Here is a 23,639-nt window from a genome sequence, read left to right as displayed (position 1 = left end):
TCAAAATACCAGAATTATGGATAGGTCTTAAAAAAATTCATGATGAAAAAGCAGCATAATTATTACTTAAAGACAGTAGAGACACTATATATATCCTCCCCTACCACCCACCGTACTCACTCACTGAATTAGAGAAACAGGCCTTTCCTGGCTGCAGATTTAGCTCTGCAAACAATCCAGATAGTTTTGATAAATTTGGGGACTTTATGAAAATCCATCTATTAAGCTCACTATGCACAGCCTCATGTAGGGAGGTTGAGTCTTTCAGAAATAGATCATGCTTCAACGCTGTTCTTCCTTATGCCCTAGAATTCCACTGATTTACTAAGACAGTATTTTCTAGTTGATGTTCTAGGGGACATCAGTTCCAGATACTGCTCTGAGATTTAGAACATATAAAAAAATACGTTCCCTCTTTGAATATACCAGACACTGTGGCACAATAAGGGGTCTGAGGCACTTTGGGGTGAATTAATCTGTTTGATTTTATTGAACTCAATGTTTCAAAGCTGATTGTGTCATAAAATGGTCTTGTCACCCAACACCAAAGTGGAACTGAGTATCATGAAACAAAACTGTGTAATTCTGATCCTAAGTGTCAGCAGGTCTGTTTGAGTATGACAATTCCCATCTCATTTCACACTTCCATGAGATACCCCATATGTTTATTCTCATGAGCTATTAGTTCTATGAGTGAATCACCCTGAACACTCCCTGTACTTACAGCTTGAATAGGATGCAAGCATTTAGTAGGCTCCTTTGCCATCGTAACAGGCTCACAACCATGGAAAACAAATCAATTAACTACATGAGGTAAGATTTCATTTAAATAATGTATGGAAAGGACATCAGCATGTGGTGCTTTGCCTGTGCTTCATTGATATTTTCTTTCCTTTCCTGCTTCAAGATCGGGCAGCTGCTCTCAGAGAATCCCCTCTGCCTGTGCTATAGGGAAGTACAGGTGAGGTAGCAAGGTCTGGAGAGCTGAGCTATAGATACTGGGAGCCTGCCTTGAGCAGAGCTTAGTGCCAATTCCCAGGAGTCTGCCTGTGGAAAATATTCAGAGAAGAACCCAAGACCAGAGGTAGATCTAAGGTAGATGATAAGCAAATTCAGGAGCAAAGAAAGAAGCATAAAGACTAGACTAGATACAGTCTCTAAAAGGAGGGGAGGTAGTGATTAGGGGCCAAGGAAGAAAACACATTCCCTCTTTCCCCTCCCAACCTCTTGCCCTGTCCTGGAGAAATGAAATACTGTGATTACCATTCAAGAAAATTATTGAGGAAAAACAAACAAACAAACAAGCAAACAATAACAAAAAGCAAGGAAGAAGTTTGCATAAATGTAGTAATACCTAAGGAAGGCTTTAAGAGCCAGGAAAAACAGTTGTTCATTTAGAGAAGTGAAAGAAGATGCTGAACTAGTGATTGGCAGGAGCTGAACTGCTGCAGAGATCCTGCCTTGTCTCTACCTACAGGACTCCCAGCTAGGAGTCAAATCAGCCTTCATGCTTGTGACACAACTCCCAGTAGAGAGCCAAAGGAGACCTAGAAAATTCTGGGTGAATTCCCCTGAGGCTGATTTGCCTGATACTGATTTGCCAAAGGTTTCAGGGGGCCCTGGTTCCATGCCTGACAACCCATCAGGCAAAAATGGGAGGGCAACATGACAAGCTCTGGGATCTGTCCTGCAACAACTTATTGAAGAGTCCTTTAAAAACTATAGCTTTTTTCTTTCTTTGCTGTTTATATATGTTATATTATACAATTAAAAAGTTTTAAAAAAATGGGAGGGCAAGCTGAGTCCACAGCAAAGCGTTCAAACCATTTAGACTGAGGAAAGCGTGGCAAAGGTTATGAGCTGATAGGAGTAAGAGCAGGATATTAGCCTCCTGGGACAGTCACATGGGGGTGTGGGTTCTTTACAACTTTTCCCTAATGGTCCGGTTCCCCACAAACATACACGTTCTGAGACTAAACCCGGTGGGCACTGGCTGCTCCTTTGCCTGGACTCCAGGGGTTGATAAACTTTGGGCAGGCTGTTACAAAGTTTCCTAGATACAGCATCCAATAAAAGGGATGAATGGTAACATAGTCATTTGATGTATTTTCCCAACTAATTGATTTTTGGCAAATTGTTTTGCTTTCCCCAAAGCAAGGGATAAGTTAGTCTTTCCATGCACCTCCCCTTCTTCTTTTCTTTTTCAAGACAAATAGCAAAATATAGAGGCCAGGAGAACTCTGTTTGCTAGGCTGGTAAAGTAGACTCAATTCCATACTGACATATTTCTAATTCTCTCTCTTCCTAGTGCTATATAAAATTCCATTTCTTTGGTAAGGTGTTATAAAGAAAGATGGTTGATTCAACTATTATGTGTTAAGGTGTGATCGACTCATAGCTCATTGGATACACCAATGTGTATTTACTGCTTAATGAACACCTTTCTGGAAGTGACAATGGAAGTGAAGTATTTCAGGTGGCAAAAGGAATATATAGGACCTGCGAGAGTTTTCTAAAATATATTAATGAGCTCTGTTCTGTGAAAAAAAAAAAGTATCTATTCTCAGGCGAGGTCTTCACAGCTGATATAAAATGTCAGGTAAGCTCAAAGGAAGAGAAAGCAAGAAAGATACTGAAAGTGGATGTGTATGCATGGGGGGCAGTACTATGAGAGAAAGAAGAATCTGTGTTCAGAATGATCTATATAACTGCCTCAATTTTGTTTTATTTGGGCTCCTCATAACTGACTTTACCAAGCAAAACTTCTTCAGGAAGCAGAAATTAATTCCAGCAGTGCAGTGAAACTCTTACGAAGTATAGCCATACAGAAATAATGAGGCATGAGTTTGAGCCGTTCTCAAGCTAATGCTGCATCTCATGTCGGAAACACTAATCAACTAGAGGACATCCGGTTCATTTCTGATTCTTTTCTTAAGTAACTGAATTAGTCACCCATACAATATTAAATCTCTTGTTCATTATCCATAAAATGCTTTACTTTATTTTGGGATAGAAGTTGCTGAAATTAAACAGAGTGACACATAAAGTTATAACTAGTTTTCTTGTAAATGGATGTCTTATTATGGTGTCTATTTTCCCTTTCTTAAATGAAGTTGGCCTCACACACATCATAATTCCTGCAACAAATTCAATTTTGATACTCAAAACAGAAACATTCCTGCGAATTTTATTGCCTCATATTATGTAGTGTAATTATCTATCTTACTGCAGTTTCTGTTGCTTTGCTAGAAAAGGGGCCAGCGAAATTGGTTATCTTCTTGCTAATTTAAGCATGAGCGTGCATGTGCGTGCAGGATATTTAATAGAGAATCTGAGTGTCGGGTCATATTCAGGACCATGCCTCCACATCCTGAAGCTAATACAGGATTTCATACTTTGGGGTATCTCTGAGAGCACTGGAGATTAAGGGGAAAAAAACGAAAAGGATAGCAGAGTGGCAACTGCATTTTTGTAATAAGGGCTTGGAAGAGTTGAAGGAAGCTTAGATATGAGACTGTGTTGCTAATCAAGGGCAGGAGGCTGACCTGAGTTTAGTACAAGGGAATTAGTTGGGAGAGGTGTCCTCTTTGCACAGCTGAGTGTTGGGGAAGAGAAGCTGGGTAACCTTGCATTTCAGATAAGGAGACAGAGTTATTGCTTTGGGTCAACACTTAATTTTCCTCTTCTAATAATACATGTGAAAGAGAGACATAAGGTTGCTACACATGTCTATGATGAGTTTCCAAATTACTTTATTCTCTGAAGGAGAATTTCGTGTGAGCTGTTCTCAGGTACATGGCAACTCTTTAGAGAACACCTGTTAATAAGTTGAATGCTCACGCAAGCCGTTCTTTAGCATCTATCTTGAACACTGTAGGACATTGTGCTGTTTTTGGCCTCTTTGTTTATTTGTTCTTAATGTTCCTTACTGTCTTAGCTTGATAATGATGCTATCACAGATACGGTACAATGGGTTGGCTTAGTAACAGGAATTTATTAGCTCACCATTCGGCTAGAAGAAGTTCAAAATCACGGTATTGGTGGGGCTTGTTTTCTCCCTGAGCTTTCTAGTGCTGGCTTCGAGCAATTCCTAGGGTTTCTTGGTTTGTATTTCTGCCTCGTGTCACATGGTGAAATCCTCTCCTTTCATTTGCTCTCTTACTCTATTGACTTCCGGCTTCTTCTTGTGCCTTTATCTAAATTCTGGCTTCCAGTTTCTTCTCTTTAATAAAGACACCAGGAATATGGATTAAGATCCACCCTCATTCAGTTGGGGCATCTGAAAGAAACAACTTCAAGAGATCCTATTACAATGGGTTCACATCACAGAACTTGGATTAAGGTTGAAAGCATGTATACATTGATTTATGTAGTTCAAACTAGGACACCTACACTGTCCTCATAGCTTCTTTTGTCAGTTATACTACCATCACTATTTAAACGACAGCCAAAGAAGCTGTTTCTGTCCCTACTGGACATGCTCTACCTCTTCTTAGGTATTAGGAATTTACTTGGGAAAAATGCCAACCATATCTCTGTTATCACCAGGAGTTTCAAAATCACCTATTTGCATTTCCAGATGTGCTGTATGAGTGGCCAGAATCCTGTTAGCTTCTACCCAACATCACAGATGTTCCAATTTTCAGGGCTGGTGGAACTGCCAAACCTATCTGGAAATCAGTTAGCCATTCCATTTTAGATACAGAAGTTTAACAAGCAACATCAGCCACTGCCTGCTGTCCTCATAAAAGCAGCCAGTATCATTCCTTAGCTTTCATTTGGCATCCCCTGAGGTAGGTTGGCTTTTGTCAAAAGTCCAATGAGAGCTTCAGGCTACTGGATTTTCTTGGAAAACGCCATTCCTATTGGGATCCTCATAAAATTGCATTGACCACAGCTGGGCCACATAGTGTCTCAACAATCCTTTTATTCATTTCCAGTGGAGTGGCTTCCCAGCTACCTCTGGCCAATGCAATTTACCCTCCTCATTGCTGAAATCCTCTTGCTCTCAGCAGATGACAATTTACTAGCATTTCCCTGATCGGAAGTAGGCCATTCCGCAGCAGTTGTTTCTACCTCAAAAAGATCATCTTATCTGTTTGATCCCTCCTCCCATCCTTCCTTTCTCTCCCTCTCCGTGTTTCTCCTTTAGGCTCCCTTCCGTCTTTTATTTAATTCTAACAGAACTATCTATGCTACTTTAGTCTAAGGAATTTACTATCTAATCCAAATTTCTCTCTGTCTCAGAGGAAGTGTTTCTCTACTACTCCTTAAGATGGGACCTAAAGACTCAATGTAATTATCATTTCTACTGAGTCTTCTCTGAATTCCCCAGTTTATTTGGATTCCCCCTTTCTGAGCAATCAGAGACCACAGGCTAACTATACCTGTTAGCAACCTCTGTGGTAATGGCCTGTTCTGTGGTCAGCTCTGACTTCATTGAGGAAAATGAACACTTTCGGTCATTCCTGTGCTTCCCTGGAGCATGAGATACATAATATATTCTCAAAAAGGATTTACTGCATTACTAAAGAAAAACCAAAACAAAACGTGCTTTTTCTATCCTTCTCTATCCTTGTCCATGATCTTGCTGAATAAAATTTGTGTCTGTGCCTTGAATATCCCACCCACCAATCATCTTCTTGCTTTTAGGCTATAAATGTACTAATCTTCCTCTTTTTAAAAAAACATATTTTCTTGACCCTACTAATAACTCAAAATTCCTTTCTAGGAAGAAGTTTGCATATGTTGCCCAGAATTGATCAACTCTACTTCACTTCTCTATTCTGCTCATTCTCAGAGTGTGGTCCCCTGACAGGTAGCAGTGGTATTTAGCCAGGAATTTACTAAAGACACAAATTCTTGGCTACCACCCCAGAATGAAGAAATCCCAGAACTAAGGAATCAAAGTTCTACAGTAGTGCCCAGCCACTTACGTTTTTTTTTTTTTTTTTTTTTTTTAAAGAGAGAGGGAGGAAAGGAAGGAAAGACAGAGAAGGAAGGAAGGATGGAAGGAAGGAAGGGAGGAAGAAAGGGAAACATTTTTAAACATTTTCTTGTTTTTATTATATTTTGTTTGTTTGTTTGTTTTTTTTTTACATGGGCTAGGGCCGGGAATCGAACCGGGGTCCTCCGGCACGGCAGGCAAGCACTCTTGCCCGCTGAGCCACCGCGGCCCGCCCGAAGCCACTTACGTTTTGATAAGCCTTCCTGGTCATCCAGTTGTACCCTAACGTTTGCATCATTTCTCTTCTCCAATTGCTTTCTCCAGTGAGATCAGAGACCTCGACTTGGTTGTTAAGCTAAAATACCACTTCTTAGTTCTCTAATAGATATTTAGAAAATATTTGTAGATCTTATTGATAAGGGACAGACTACAAACAATGCTTATGACATAAAGATAAAATAGTACCTAGAGGAAAATGTATAGTGTTCATTAAGAAAGTATTTAAAAAAAGACTAATTTCTTGTTTTCCCTGGAAATATTTAAAGTGGCTTTAAATGTCTAAATATTTAAGGGCAAATATGTAGTGATTTTTAAATTTATTTCATTATCAGAAAATAAAATGTGTATGGCATTGATTCTTTGCTATTTTTTGGAATTTTCTTTGTGACATTGTGCACACTCAGTGTTCCTCTGCTTGAAAGACTGCCTATTCCCTAACGTTTGGTTATAGGTCTCTATCCATGGGATATACTAAGCTTTATGGTAGGGGGTAGGGTGAGTCTATCCTCTGGAGCTTTACTATATTGTTGTCACAGAGAAATCAATACTACTAAGAGTAATTGATTATGAGTTGGCTAATTTCTACTTTATAATTATGTTACTATTGTTTTGTTTATGTCGATACTATATTCTATAGACAGGTTTAGAATTTTTAATTTCATTAATATGTTCTCTTTTTCTAATTTTATAGTCTTCCATTTAATCTGTAAATATGTTTCATCTTATTTTTGTTAATGTAGTAATACTAATATTATTTTGGCTTTCATTGATTTGCCATATATTTTTCCACCTGCTGGTTTTACATGCATGCTTTAGAAGAAATTAGTAACATGAATTAAGTAAACAGGAGCTAAAAGACAAAAAAAATGCATTTGAAACTTTAAAAAAAGAGTAGGGTTTCTTTTTGGTTGGGACCTGGGGTAGAAATTGCAAAACAAAACATAATTATCCAGGGGAATAAAAGTTCAAAGCAGTAAGGGAAGAATGGATTATAAAAAATGGAAATATTGGCATAGAAAATAAGCTTGAGGTGATTAAAGTAAATGTAAAGGAAAAAGAAAGGGATTAATGAAAGCAGACAGACTGCAATAGAAGTAGAGAATACAAAATAACAAATGCTCAAGTATATACATTGTTGCTGACAGTTTAAATAAGAAAAAGATTGAGAATTAACCCTCCTTTTTGACTATGGAAGTGCCTAGGGACCAGATCTTTTCCAGATGACATAAGAGAATGCCAGAAGTGGAGATGGCAAATATGGGCAACTTTCATGAATTATTAAACTTCCAAAGAATGAAAACACATTTAAATCACATCATATAAGGGGGAACACACATGTGATCTGCCGGAAGAAAATGAAGTGATATGGAAATAAGAAAACGAGTCCGGGCAAATAAAATCCCTAGCGAGTCTTTCACTGACAGATAAAACAAATGACAGATATAATCAAATGTGAAAGAACTTGAAATGTGCCCTGTATACATGACCCTTTCAATGGGAAAAAGGAGGAGGTTGAAGAGGAGGAAAAGAACAGGATTCCAAAAAACCCAAATAACCTAAACAGTTGTGGTAAAAATGCTGTCTTAACCACAGAAGATGTGAAAACATGTCTCCAAGTTCCTGTGTAATTTTAAATGGTCCAAGAAATTCATAACACTGCCAAATTTCTCTTTTAAAATAAAACAACATCCAGACAATTTCAAGACTGCAAGAATTCAAGAATACCCCACATATAAACCATTTTCATAATAGCTATACCGTGATGAATTGAGCAAAAAATATATATAAATCAAGATAAAAGACTGAAGAATACAAAACCTGATAACAAAACTGGCAGTGACTATTTAACCTACTGAGATATTGAAATAAGACTAAAACTGTCGGGTAACTACAGTTACAGAAAAGAGTGCAAATGTGCTGAACCCTAAAGATGTTAAAGTTATAAAAAATTAACTAAAAATACATTAAAGTCATAGAAGGAGAGAAGTAAGAAAACTTGCATTGACTTATTTCTTCACATTTTAAATTAGCAAGAAAATCACTATTTTTAAGATGGAAATATGTAGTTAATGTAAATTAATTTTAAAGGCATAACATTGCTCTTCATAGCAATTTTTCTTTAATCAAATGGCAATTTTAGAAGTAAATATTTCTTGCTTTTGATTAAACATTTATCTGATTTCAGCAATTCCTTGAATTTCATTTTTGTTTTTCGTTTGTTAGATTTAAGTTAAAATAAATGTTATATTTGTGCTAAAATGGTATAATTTTATCATTTTTAAAAACAACTTGTAAACACCTATTAAGCCCTTTATCCATACTAATTATTCTCTTTTAGTGTTACCCATAAAAGATTTTGGAATATTAATATAATATGATTTCCAATAGATGAGGTCTTTTTCTTTATTCTTTTTAATATTTTTGCACTTTTTAATAAGAAGGAGTCACTTATCTAAAACAATATTATCTTAATTTTTAATCAAGAATAAGATATTTATGAGTAAAAATATTTTAAACCTCAAGGAGTGAATACAGGCCTTTTGCATTCATTCCCTCTGGCACTCAGTTCACTCCCACAGCAAACCTTAGCTTTCTTCTGGTTGAAGTAGAATAGCCTAGCAAAATAAAGGAGAAGTTATCAAGCCCACTTTATCTCACCTGTAAGCTTATATATATCAATTGAGCTTGAAATGACAATATTAGAATGCATTTGTTCAAGTGAATACATAGCTGCAAACTCTATTCTACTCCACTCTTTAAAACAATGAGGATGCTGTGATGTGAATCATTATCCAGAAGGGAAGCTGAGAAGAAAGAAGGTCACGCAAGTTTCAGATCCAGTGAGCTTGGGGTGATGGTAAAGAAGTAAATGGGGTGACATGCAGGACATAGAAGTCCAAGATTGGATGAGAGCTTGTAGGCTGGCTCTGCAAATTAGAGATGATGAGAGTAGCAAACACTTCAAAAGTAAGAGAAATAGGGTGGGTAATGGTGACTCAGTGACATAATATTCACCTGCCATGCCGGAGACCTGGGTTCGATTCCCAGGAGCCTGTCCATGCCAAAAAAATAGAAAAAATAGTAAGAAAGATACATGTCTGGAGTGGAGAGGTCTCTGCCAAGACTGAGAAGTATTTAAAGGATATCATTCATTTCCCAGTTAGCTTCTCTTTGCATTCACCAGAGGGTTACACCATGTTTGTGTGCTAGAGATGAACCAAGCAAGGTTGATTTATAATCTGTCAGACAACATGGAATAGATGCATATAGTTACCATCTATTATAATAAACATCCGTGGTAAGTAATCATATTTTTACAAGAAATTTGAAATATTTGGTTATTCATTTTTCCTGTAGTGGATGCAGTGACTATAACAGTTTTAACATACTGTTCATGCTTTATAGATCTCTTTTAGGGTAATCAAAGAGAATAATCTCAATGTATATTTCATTCTACTGAGCTGTCGTGTATGTAGGAAAGGCAGGAATTCATGGCTGTTGATGGAAGTGTTCATATTTTCTAGGAAATGACAATGAAGGAATCAGAATTGGTGAAGCGAGGAAGTTTTCAAGATGCTTCTCTTATAGTAAAGTGATAAAAATCATTATTAAAAGAAATTACTGGATTTACCTTTCTTTTTCTGTTATTCTAGTTTGATATCCTGCTATGTTCCATGTAATTTTGTAATTTGGGCCCTTAAAATAATGGCAGCAAAAGACAAAACTGCATGCTGGAGCAAGCATAAACTTTGGAAACAATTTCATTTACTAATTTCACCACATAATGGTTGTGTGATGGTGGACAAAAACTCACCTCTTGGTGTTATATTTTCCTTAGTATCAATGTGCGGAATAAAACCTATAACACAAAACAGTTGTGAGATGTGGAATGATGTATGCAAAGAGTTTGGGATATTTCAGTTTCTTAATAGATTGCAGCTACTTCTGCAACAGACTGGAGATGAATTATATTTCAAAAGTTTTATCTCTTTAAGGGATGTATGATTTGACATTCCAAAATCCTTCTGAATTTTAACATTTTTTTATTAGCATCCTGATTTCATTAGCAGATGTACTGTTATTGGCACATTCTGCTATTTCTTAGGTAGGAACATTTGCTTTCAGCTTATTTGGCTGACATTCTCAGTTGTATCGTAACTAAATATGATTTCACATTCTGTCCCTGAAGTACCAAGTACTCAAATGCACACTCAATTTTTTTTTTGCATGAAGCAGACACGGAAATGATTGCACAGTTGTTGATGACATAAAACAATCATCAATACGGTTTACTCATCTAGTCCAAATAAGTTACGTACACTGGTTCAGATTCTACTAGACAAATATCCATTTCAAGTTCCAAACCTTGAAGCAACTTGGATCAAGAAAGACATGGATTAGATCATGCATTTTCTCTGCTTGCATTGTCTCCTCCATTTTGACTCAGCTTAGACCTCAAACACCACCAAGGCTTTCATTCAACAATATCGTACCATTTTTAAAAATACCCACATGCAAGGCAATGCGTTAAGGATTCTACATACGTTAACTTGTTCAATCCTAGCAACATCCTTGAGAGGTTAGTTTAAGAATGTCTATTTTACAATAAGAAAATTGAAGCTCAAATCACCCAGCTAGTACTTGGCAGAGGTAGACTTGAAGTTCAGGCCATCCTAACTCCTGGACTCAGAGTCTTTATAGTGCATAACACTACCATATGATGGTTACTGAAACTTTTTTTTCCTTCATACAATCCCCCAGTCAAATACCCTTCACTGACTCCCCATTGCCCACCAGTTAAAGGTCACACATTTAGATCTCTGGCAGTCTTGACTCAAACTTTGCTTTAGCTTAATTACCGCCTATGCTATCAGAGTCAACCTTCCTTCCATAAAGGTCGTCTTAGTCACTCTCTAGTGAGCACACGGTATCCCCAAAACACTCAGTATTATTTCCATTTGAGAAAAAATGCATTAAATCAGATTCATTTCAAGCTGGGATGATTTCAGACAATCGCACAAAAGGAAGTGAAGTTTTGCAGAAAGGATTAGGAAAACTTTAAGAAGGATATCTTTTAAAAAATCCAATAACCGCCTAGTTCATTTACTTTCCTGTGTACAGTGGTTATGTTTAACTTCCTTTTAATCCTCAATAGGTAAGGAACCTGCATGAAAGATGAACATGATACAAAGTAGACAACAAAATCCTTGTCTCATATTAGCTTTGATTCATTTTACATTTTTAAATACACACTAGTATCCTAGGCGCTGTTGACTGAATGTTGAATTAAGTAGTCCCTCCTCTTAAAGCACTAAAGCATGCGATTCACAAGATATGTCACTATTAAGATATGTACATTGTTTTCAACTATGCTATAAGTCTTTATGCTTAATGCTAGGGGCTCCACCGAGTTACGGTTAAAGAAAGAAAAGAGAGAGCATCCAAAAAAGCCAGCTAGCCTAGTTGATATAGATGCAAATGTAGTCAACATCTGGTTGAGTCTCCACTTTTGCAGTGTCCTAAATTGACTTTATCAGAGCAACCAACTTTACTGGATCCAAGCATACTTACATAAACCAAATTCACTTAACTGTCTCTAAACAGTAGAAATCAATTGTGTCTTTTATGATTGGAACTATTTCTTTCTCATGATTGAAATATTTGTCTCCATATTCAGTGCTCATCCATGTTGAGGTCAGGTCCTCTGAAAGTTGAAATCATCATCAAAATGAAGAAAATGTGAGGACTGCAGTGTTCAGTGCTGGCTGCCAGTAATCCTACAGTCTGTGGCTTTTCTGTAACATGGCAAAGCAATGGCAGTGTCTGTCATCTCTTTTTCCTTTCCAGGTTCCACTGACCTCCAGCTTCTGGCTCTTGCTGTGACTTTTTCTGGTTTGAATTTCATTCTGTTTATAAAGGACTCCAATAATTCAGATTAAAGACAAAACTAATTCAATAGGCCACATCTTTACTAAAAATAACATCTTCCAAGGGTCCTGTTTATAATGCATTCACCCCTACAGGAATGAATTAAGAATAAGAACACTTTTTCCCCCCATGGAGTACAGAATTGAGCCTGCCACATTATATGCCATATTTTTAGATACTTTTATTACTCAGTTGGATTTTTAAGATCCATCCATGTTGCTAGATGAACCAAACCTGATGACTTTGACTGCTGCATCAAACTCCTAATTTTTACTGATCCTCTCTCTTGATGCTAGACACCCAGATTGCCCCAAATTCTCAGCCATTGTATATATAAAACTGCAGTAAACACAACTGTACATGTTCCTCTATGAACTTGCCTGAGGATTTATCTGAGATACATCTACATTAAGATATTTAAAATAAATACTCAATAACAGAATTGCTGAGTCAAAGTATACTCACATATTTAACATTACCATCAGCTACTTCAACTCATCCTCTTTTCAGCACTAAATGAAGATCCCACTTTCCCCCATTACTGCAAACAACTGGTTTTATACATCTTTTTTGAACATTTTTATTGTGAAAATGAACAAATACACAAAAAAGTGATAAATTTCAAAGTACATTTTAACAAGTACTTTTAGAACAAATCTCAAAGTATGGTATGTGTTACAGTTCCCTCATTTCAGGTATTTCTTGTTCTAAGACACCAGGGACTAAAATAAAATATCACTATAATCATTCAATAGCCATATTCATTTGTTAAACCCTATCTTGTCTCTTACAACTCCTTTCCTGTGATCCTTCTCCTTATCTTTAGGGATTTGGGGCAATGACCATTCTAACTTCTTCATGTTGAAAAGGGGGTCAGCATTATGAGGTAATGGGATGCAACTGGTTGATCCTCTTGGAGAGACTGGTACTTCTGGGTTTCACAGTTTATTGGGCCCAGGAACCATCTGGAGGTTATAAGTTTCTAAAAAAATTAACGTAGTAAGTGAAATGTTTATAGCATCTCAGATAGAGCCTTGGATATTCTTTAGAGTTTATAGGAATACTGTTGGTTGGGCCTTGGCATAGTATGGCAATTAGCAATAACAAGCTGAAGCTTGCAAGACAGTAGCCTTCTGAATAACCTCTTGATTCTATTTGAAATCTCTTAGAGACTACACTTGATTTTGTTACATTTTTCCCTCTGATCAGGCAGACATTGTTGATCCCATGGTGCTAGGGCCAGGTCCATCCCTATAGTTATGTCTCACGTTGCCAAGGAGACCTTCACCCCTGGCTGTCATATCCTACATAGGGGGAAAGGTAATGATTTTACTTGCAGAGTTGGGCTTAGAAGAGAAAGTCCACATCTGAACAACAAAAGAGGTTCTCTGGAATTAACTCGTAGGCATTATTATACATAGGCTTAGCTTCTCCATTCAACATATAAGTTTTATAAGATCAAGGGTTTGGTCTATTAAATTGGAAGTGCCTTATGTTTGAGAAAGTATCAGTGCTTTCCCAAGTGGGAAAGTTTAATGGTTTCATATTTTCTCTACAGTTCCTGAAGGAACTTTGCCAATACTTTTCAATAATCTGCCCAGCATACTCAAAATGTATTAACCTAGACAGAAACGCAAGACTTCGTTCTTAATTCTAGGCTCCCTGTGTTAAGTTTGTTTAACTGAACTGGCCAGACACGTTAAGTTACATTGTTTGCTACGGAAAATTCAGGTTTGGAAAAAACAAACCTCCCTTCCTTTGGTCTCATACATAGGTGAAGTTCTAAAATAAAGATAACATCATCTTTTCCTTCCAGGAAAATACCAGGTTATGCAAATATTGCACAGAATCTCAGAAGTTAGAAATAATACTTAGAACTCAGGAATAATGTGACTACGGTAACAGATTACAATCTAGGCCTCAATTTTCTTAAAAGTATTTTCTAAAAAAAAAATAAGACCATACTCTGTTTGTCCTTTTGCTTCTGGTTTAACTAGTTCAACATAATGTTCTCATGGTTCATTTGCCTCATTGCCTGCCTCATGAATTTTTTCCTTTCTGCAGCTGTACAATATTCTGTCCTGTGTATACACCACAGCTCACCCTTCTGCTTCTCAGTCCATGTTCCCTTCAGCTGTCTCCATCCACTGGGTATCATGAATAATGTCACCATAAACATCTGTGTGCAAATATCTATTCAGGTCCCTGCTTTCAGTTCTTTCGAGTATATTCCCAGTAACAGGATTGCCTAATCTTTTGGTGACCCTGTATTTGGCTTCCTGTGGCTCCACTACATAATCTTCGAGAGGGGCTGCCCCATTCCACTCTCATACCAACATTGAATAGCCATACCCCTCTCTCTCCACATTTTCTCCAGCTCTTGAATATTTCTGTTTATTTATTTTGAAACTGAAGAGTTGTTGAAATCTATTCATATAGCATATATCCTATGCGAACTAATCAATGCTTCACAGTATCTTTCCTCAAGTGTACAATCATCACTCAATTTTAGACAATTTTCATTGCTCTAAAGAGAAACATAACAGATAGACACACCTACACCAAAGAGAGAATCCAAATCTCCCATTAACTCTTGCCCTCCACTCAATTATTTACCCTTAGTATTGTTGTGGTGCTAGTGATGTATTCCTTTTAAATATAGACCACAGCATGCAATACGTAGTTTTCCCCATATATCTTTCTATAATTAACTCTTTTTACAAGTGTTATACATTTGAAGTAGTTCATGCAAGAACTTATTTACAAAAAAAAAAAGAACTTATTTACATTTGTAGTGCTAATTGGTAAAGTACATGCTCTAAGCAACCCCTTTCAATCATAGTCACTTCAGTATGGCACTATTACTTACGCATCCACTAATGAACTACCATCACCTCCAACTATTCCTATACTTTAAATTCAATCCCATTAGCTAGTTTGTACATATTAGGTTAGGTATCCATTCCCCCTTCTCCAGCTCCTGTCTATCTGTAGGTCCCTTGTATTCTACATTTTAAGATTCTGAGTTTACATTTTCCAGGGGGTTCATATTAGTGAAATTATATAGTCTCTATTCTTCTGTGTCTGGTTTATTTCATTTAGCATTATTTGTCATATGCTTCAGGACCTTATTTCTTCTCACAAAATGTATGCATATACCATATTTTGTTTATCCACTCATATGTTGATGAGGCACTTAGGCTATTTCCATCTTTTAACACTTGTGAATAATGCTGCTATGAACATTGGTGTGCAAATGTCTGTTCATAACATTGCTTTTAGTTTTAGAAAACTAAAACTCAATATTTAGTTTTCTGAGGAAGCCCGAAAGTGTCTTCCACAGTGGCTGTACCATTATACATTCTCACCGGCAGTGCAGGAGTGTTCCAGTTTCTCCACATTCTCTCCAACATTTGTAATTGCTTCTTTGTTTAATGGCAGCCATTTTTGTAGGTGTAAGATGATTTCTCATTGTGGTTTTGATTTGCATTTCCCTTGTAACTAATGAGGATGAATATTTTTCATGTACTTTTTAGTCATTTGTATTTCTTCTTTAGAAAAATGTCTATTCATATCTTTTGCTCTTTTTGTAATTGGGTTGTTTGCTCTTTTGTTGTTGAGTTGTATGATTTCTTTATGTATATTAAAAAAACAAATCCTTATCAGATATGTGGTTTACAAATATTTTCTCCCATGGAGTTGGCTGCCTCTCCACCTTTTGATAAGGTCCCTTGAGACACAGAAGCTTTATATTTTGAAGGGTTCCCATTTATCTATTTTTTCTTTCATTGTTTGTGTTTCGGGTGTAAGGTCTAAGACACTACTTCCTATTACTAGGTTTTGAAGATGTTTCCTTATATTCTAGAAGCTTTATGGTATTGGCTCTTATATTTAGGTCTTTGATTCATTTTTGACTTAATTTTTGTATACAGTATAAGGTAAGGGTCCTTACCTTATTTGGATATCCAGTTCACCCAGCCCCATTTGCTAAAAAGACTATTCTGTTCCAGTTCAGTGGATTTGGGGGCCTTGCTGAAGCTAATTGACCCTGGATCTGGAGGTCTATTTCTAGCTCTCAATTCAACTCCATTGATTAATATGTCTATCTTTGTGCCAATGCCATGCTGTTTTGACCACTATGGCTTTATAATATGCTTTAAAATCAGAAAGTGTAAGTCCTCCCATTTCATTCTTCTTATTATTCTTCCTTTTTTTTTTTTTTTTGTATGCTTATTACTACTTGGGGCCCATTTCCCTTCCAAATAAATTTGGCAACTAGGTTTTCCAAGTCTTCAAGTAAGTTGTTGGAATTTTGATTGATATTACATTGAATCTGTAGATCAATTTGGATAGAATTTACATATTAATGATATTTAGCCTTCCTATCCATGAACATGGAATGTCTTTTCACCTTTTTAGAGCTTCTTTGATTTCTTTGAGCAATGTTTTATAGTTTTCTATGTACAGGTCCTTTACGTCCCTGATTAAATTTGTTCCTGGATACTTGACTCTTTTATTTGCTATTGTGAATGGCATTTTTTTTCTAGAACTTCTAATACAATGTTGAATAATAGTAGTGGCAGAGGGCATCCTTGACTCAGTCCTGATCTCAGGAGAAAGACTTTCAGACTCTGACCATAGAGTATGATGCTGGCTGTTTGCTTTTCATACATGCCTTTCATCATATTGAGGAAGTTTCCTTTGACTCTTACTTTTTGAAGTGCTTTTACCAGAAAAGGGTGTTGAATTTTTCAAAAGCTTTTTCAGCATCAGTTGAAATAATCATGTGTTTTTTTCCCTTTTGACTTGTTAATATGTTTTATTACATTGATTTTCTTGTGCTGTGCCACACTTATATGCCTGTAATAAATCCCACTTGGTCATGTATAATTCTTTCAATGTGCCATGAGATTTGACTTGTGAGTATATTGTTAGAACTTTAGCATCTATTTTCTTTAGGGAGATGGGCCTGTAATTTTCCTTTCTAGTAGTATCCTTCTCCAGTTTTGGAATTACAGTGATGTTAGCTTCATAAAATGAATTAGATACTGTTCCTTTTTCACATTTTTGGAAGAGTTTGAGCAAGAATAGTGGAATGTTTGGTAAAATTCCCTTGTGAAGCCATCTGGCCCTGGGCTTTTCTTTGAGGAAGATTTCTGACAACTGAGTGAATCTTCTTATTAGTAGTTAGTTTGGTGAGGATTTCTATTTCTTCTTGAATCAGTGTAAATTGTTTATGTGTTTCTAGGAAGTCATCCATTTTATCTAAGTTGTCTAATTCATTGCCATATAATTGTTCATAGTATCCTTTTAATTTTTTTTTTTTAATTTCTTCAGGGTCCATGTTATGACCCTACTCTCAGTTCAAATTTAATTAAGTGTATCCTCTCTCTTTTTTTCTTTGTCAGCCTAGCTAAGAGTCCATTGATTTTATTGATTTTCTCAAAGAACCAACTTTTAGTTTCATTGATTCTTTCTACTGTTCTTTCTTCTTCCAATTCACGTATTTCTGCTTTGATCTTTTTATTTCTGTACTTCTATTTGTTTTGGGGTTAGTTTTCTGTTCTTTCTATAGTTTCTCCAGTTGCTCTTTATTCTCTTTTAACATAGGCATTCAAGGCTCTCAGGAGAAATTTGCATCCCAAAAGTTCTGATACTGTATTTTCATTTCCATTCATCTTCAGATATTTACAATTTCTCTTGCAATTTCTTCTTTGACCCAATGATTGTTTTAAAATGTGTTATTTAATATCCATATGCTTGTGAAAGTTCTGGTTCTTGGGTGGTTATTGACTTCCAGTTCTATTCAATTATGGTCAATTATTTGAATAATTTCATTCTTTTTAAATTTATTAAGACCTGGTTTGCATCCCAGCATGTGATCTATCCTGGAGAACGTTCCATTGCGGAGAAAAATGTATATCCTGGTGTTTAACAATCTATATATCTGTTGGGGCTAATTCATTTATCAAACTGTTTAAGTTCTCTATTTCTTTATTGATTCTTTGTTTGGTTATTCTATCTATGGAAGAGAGTGGTGTTTTGAAGTCTCCCACTATTACTGTTGAAACATCTATTGTTCCGTTCAGTTTTGCCAATGTTTGTCTCACATACTTTGAAGCTACCTGATTGGGGCATAAACGTTTATGATTGCTATTTCTTCTTGGTGAATTGTTCCTTTTATTAATATATAGTGTCCTTCCTTGTTGCTTATGACAACTTTACATTTAAAGTTTATTTTGCCTGATACTAGCATAGCTACTCCTGCTTTCTTTGGTTACAGCTCCCATAGAATATCTTTTTCTATCCTTTCATTTTCAATCTATTTGTATCCTTGGGACTAAAACAGGTCTCTTGTAAACAGCACAGTTTTAATCCATTCTGCCAATCTGTATCTTTAAATTGTTGAGTTTAGTCTGTTAACATTCAAAATTCTTACTGTAACGGTAGTTCGTGAACCTACCATCTTATCCTTTGGTTTTTATTTGTCAGAGCTACATATTTTTTCTGTCTCTCTTTTTATCCTTTAAGTTCCTGTTTACTTACATTGTTTAATTCTGTACCCTTCTCCAGACCTCCCTCTTCTGTCTTTTGTAACAGCCAACAGCACTCCCTTTAGTGTTTCTTGTAGAGCCGGTCTCTTGTTAAAGAATTCTCACAGCATTTGTTTGTCTGTGAAAAATCTTAATCTCTCCCTCACTTTTGAAGGACAACTTTGCTGAATAAAGAATTCTTGGCTGGAACTTTTCCTCACTCAAATCTTAAATATATTGTATCACTGCCTTCCCACCTCCATGGTGCCTATTGAGTAGTCCACATATGTCTTATGTGGTTTCCTCTCTATACGGTGAATTACTTTTCTCTTGCTACTTTCAGGACCTTTTGCTTCTCTTCATCATTCAACAATCTGATTAGTATGTGTCTGGGAACGGTTCTGTTTGGATTTATTCTACAAGGGTTGGAAGTTTTCCCCAATTATGTCCTCAAATAATTTCCCCAGCCTTTTACTCTTCTTTTCTCTTTCTGGGACATCAATGATTCTTATCTTCTTTGTACTGTCCCTCATTTCCCTGATCCAGTTCAATTTTTTCCATCTTTTTAGCCATTCATTCTTTTGTGCTTTTGAATTCAGTTGTCTGGTCCTCTAGTTTGCTTATTCTTGTCCTACCTTTCAAAGCTGTTGTTGTTTATGTCTAGTATTTCTAAGTTGACCTACAGTATCTCTTATTTCCATAAGACCTGTTATTTTTCTATTTGTTTTGTCAAATTCTTCTTTATGCTCTTCTAGAGTCTACTTGATATCCTTTATGTCTTTAGCTAACCCATTTAACTTATTTAGGAGATTTTTATGGACATCTTTGATTGGTTGTTCCAAATTCTGTGTCTCCTCTGGTGTTTTAATTTGGTCATTTGGCTGGACCTTTTTCTTGCCTCTTCATGTGCTTTGTGATTTTCTGCTGCCTTCAAGGCATTTGATTATCTTGATAAGTTATTTGGAAAGTTGATTCCTCTCAACTCATCTAAGATTTTGTATTTTGGGGTTTGTGTTGAAGGTCTGCTTTTGCACTTGGTTTGCCAGCAGTTCCCCACCAAGTCAAGGTTGGGGCTTCATGCAGGAGGTGCAATGCTCACTGAAGATGTGTTTAAAAAGTTAGGCAGAAAGGTAATCGGCCAGACTGTACTTTCTGTGCCTTCCCAGAAGATGGTGCCTGTAGGCCACCTCTTCCCCTCAAGGCCACCTCTCTCCGACTAAGTCAGCCAACTGGGCTGGAGCTCAACCAGGTGAAAACCCAGTCAAGGTCACACAGGTCTTGGTGCTTGCTCAAAGCCACCAACCCCAGGGTGGTGGAGAATCTGTTTGTGGGAACCGTGGGTCTGGTTGTCCCCAAGGTCCCGTACAGAAGGAATTTGGGCTGTGGGACTGTGTATTTCAAATACCCCTGGCCACGGCCAGCCCAGCAGTGCCTGGTGGTAGACACGGCTCGCTCTCTTGTCCCTGCCTCCCCACCCATTCTTGCTGTGAGTGCTCCCAGCCTCCTGGACAAAGGACAGAATCAGCAGGATCCAGGTAGTCTCTTTCACCAGCTGAGTCAGCTCAGCTCAGTCCTGCGTCCCACCCTTCTCCTGAGGGGTGGGCCCCCCAGTCTCAGTCAAAACCAGGTGCCCACAGCAGCCTGCTACAGGGGTGGAGTAGGCACCCCTAAAGCAGCAAAGTCTCTGTGTAGATTTAACAATTCTGCTGGCTCTGGGTTACCCATGGGAGCTCCCAGCTGCAGAGCTGAGAGCGAAGAGCTCCCAAGCTGACACTGAGGTGGGGGTGAGGGAGCATGGCACTCCTTCAGCTCCTGCTCAGGCCTGCACCTTGCAGTCCACTCCAGGTGCAGATAAACTCACCCCCTCCTCTCATTCATAATTCTTCCCCTTTTTCATCCAGGTGCTCCTATATAATGTAGATGTCCCTCTCTGCTCACGGCATCCTGGAACCACTGTCTCAGACATTTTTCTGTCCTTTCTCTAGTTGTTCCACCACATGGGGTAAAGCCAGCCACCCTATTCTGCCATCTACCCGGATGTCAGTTTTATACATCATTTCATCTTAGCCAGGTTAATGGGTGTAAATTGGTATTTCAATAGGTGTTTTAATTTTAGATGGCATTCTTTTTACTATCAATGTAGGAAACAACTTTATAAGCACTACAAACATGCACTTTTCACTTATAATAAAGCAAGTAAGATGCTATAGTCAAGAGGAAGGTATATGTGTGAGTTTAACTTTTGGGGGATTTGGAATGCCCTTTCTGCCGTTTGTCCTCGCCGTACTCCCTTCAGGACCTCCACCTTATCTGGAAACACAAAGCTCTGCTTCCATAGAAGGCTTCCTTTTTTAATTTAACCAAAGTTACTGTCATTAACAGTGAACATGGGGAAAAATGAAATAAAAACCGATTTCCTGGTCCTTATTTCAATGTGATACCATATATCATAACTGCTTTTTTTATTGATATAGATTATATATTCATATACCACAAAATAATCCAACGTGTACAATTAATGGTCCTCAATATCATCATTGTGCATTTATTATCACAATTGACTTTTTTTTCTTTTTTGTGAAAACTAACATATACACAAAAATGCAATAGATTTCAAAGCTTATCGCAACTATTAGTTATAGAACAGATTTCAGAGTTCAGAATGGATTACAATTCCATATTTTTAGGCTTTTCCTACTAGTTGCTCCAAAACACTGCAGGGTAAAAGGAATACCAATATAATAATTCAGCACTATCAATATAATGATTCAGACTTTGATCTTTCTCCCACTCCTTAGGGGTATTTGGGGGATGCCCATTTGAACTTTTTCATGTTGAAAAGGGCTCTCCATAATATGGGATAAGGGGATGGAGCTATGCATTTCATAACTGTCCTTAATGTCAAAAAAAAAGGGTGTGGGGCACTAATATAAGCAACTGAGAACTTAGGCTGGTGGCTCTCAACCCTAAAATAACCAATACACCTTGCTATAGTAATGTTTTAAAGTTCTCCTTTACTATTTTGAAAAGGAATTTATAGATAATATTATCAATGCAATATTTTACAAAAGCAATATATTTCCCCAACGATAATATAAAGCAACAACAAAAGCAAAGTAATTTATAACAAAATAATAAGCTTTTCAATGTGTAAATGACCAGGAATGAAAATCTATAACAGAAGACACCAAAAATAAATGCTTGCATCTGCACATAGAATCATAATGAAACAGCTATACAAGCTGTATGAAACAGGTGTACGTTATTAGCAATTTAATAGTACAGCATGGCTGCTTGTGATGTGCTCTGCCAAAAGGATAGACAATTCTTGGCAGAGTTCTTACACAAACGTAAAACCTTCCTCAGTTTACAAGGTTGTTGCATTCTTGAAAATTCAGTAATATTAGGAACACACTAAAAACATGTTTTCAAAAAATGTAAAATGAAGTTAAATTACTGGCTCAAAATTTTTAACAGTTTTCCTCCTTTGCATTAATGTACATTAAGATATTTGAAAATGATGACAAATGCAAGGCGATTCATTTTATGGTGCTAACCCATGCTGTAATATTAATTCTTCTGGCTGAAAAGTGCCTGGAACATCTCCTTAAATATAAACTTAAGGAAGTTACCCAAAATCGTAATTCTCTAACCCAAACTGGAAGATTGTGTTCTTTGTATTTGTCACATAGCACTTCTGTCCAGTAAAAATAAAATAATATACTTTCACAACTTGTTATTGTTTTTATGTTATAGTCAACTATAGTTGTGTTTTTTTTTATTTTTAATTTTGAAATATAACATATATGCAAAAAAGCAGTAAATTTCAAAGTATATTCTAACAAGTACTTTTAGAACAAATTTCAATGTATGGTATGGGTTAGTTTCCACAATTTCAGATATTTTCTTCTAGCTGCTCTAAGACAGTCTAGACTGAAAAGAAATATCAAATAATGATTCCATAGTCATACCCATTTGTTAAATCCTAACTTCTGTGTTATAACTCCTTCTTGCCCTTTGATCCTTCTCCCAACCTTTAGGGATATTTGGTTTATGCCCATTATAACATTTTGTGTGTGTGTTAGAAGGGTTGTCGACAGTGTGGGATAGGGGGCTGGAATTGGTTGATACTCTTAGAGAAACTTTTAACAACTATAGTAGTGTTTTAAAAGTTAAATGAAGAATAAACCATAATATAAAAGCTCAAAACATCACTTCTAGCTATTGTTTTCATTTTAATATTCAATTATAATAATGTTTTAAAAGTTAAATGAAGAATAAACTAAAATAAAATTTTCAATAGTAGGCTTTCCTGTAAATGGACCTGAGTCTTTGAACATAGAAATTGTGTCTTACTGGCTACATCTTAATAAATACACAATAAATTCTCTTGTTTGATCAATTTATAACTTGATTATAATGGGAGAGAGCCATATAAAATAAAATATGCCTTAGAAATTTTAATTTGCATTGATGTGAAAGAGAAAAAAAAATGCTAGTAAGGGGAAATATGTAGAAATAAAGAAGGGTAAAAGACACTCTAGGGAGCAGGGGTTTAGGTCTTCTCTCCCAGATTCATTATGCAGCATTTCATCAATTCTCAGAAGTAGATACAAGTTGGGTTTTATACAGGATGTTAAACACCTCTTAAAACCTACAAGGAAGGATGGCATTTTTGAAATATGTCTTCATTCTCTGAAGTGCCCAATTGGGAGAGCGTTGGCTTGCTTTAAAATGTAATTCTGTGTTTAACTTCATGATGAATTTCCAATTTTTAATCTTGTCTGGTCTACTAACTACCTAAAGTGAATTCTGTAATGGTTTGCTATTTTAGAGTTGATTTTTAAAATTTTCATTTGATCTATCCTATATGATATTTTACAAACTTCCTTCTAAGAGACCACTCTTGCCAAGAAACTACAATTGAATATTTACCTTCACTGTCCTTTAAA

At 36.5% G+C, this 23,639-nt stretch overlaps 1 long non-coding RNA gene across 9 annotated transcripts in view; it reads left to right on the top strand.

Moving 5' to 3' along the window:
* Nucleotides 1-23,639, top strand: part of LOC143676219 (uncharacterized) — a 92,009-nt gene that overhangs the window by 48,439 nt on the left and 19,931 nt on the right. For 5 of the 9 annotated variants that reach the window (XR_013171931.1, XR_013171930.1, XR_013171924.1 and 2 more), the window contains one exon: nucleotides 9,751-9,824. The exons of 3 other annotated variants lie outside the window; for them this stretch is intronic. This is a non-coding gene — a long non-coding RNA (uncharacterized LOC143676219). Of the gene's footprint in view, nucleotides 1-9,750; nucleotides 9,825-23,639 lie in introns of those variants that run through there. One more of the 9 variants, XR_013171927.1, reaches the window with a different exon arrangement.

This window comes from Tamandua tetradactyla, chromosome 3 (assembly GCF_023851605.1).
Source record: "Tamandua tetradactyla isolate mTamTet1 chromosome 3, mTamTet1.pri, whole genome shotgun sequence".
NCBI lineage: Eukaryota > Metazoa > Chordata > Mammalia > Pilosa > Myrmecophagidae > Tamandua > Tamandua tetradactyla.
This window is presented reverse-complemented; position numbering and strand designations above follow the sequence as displayed.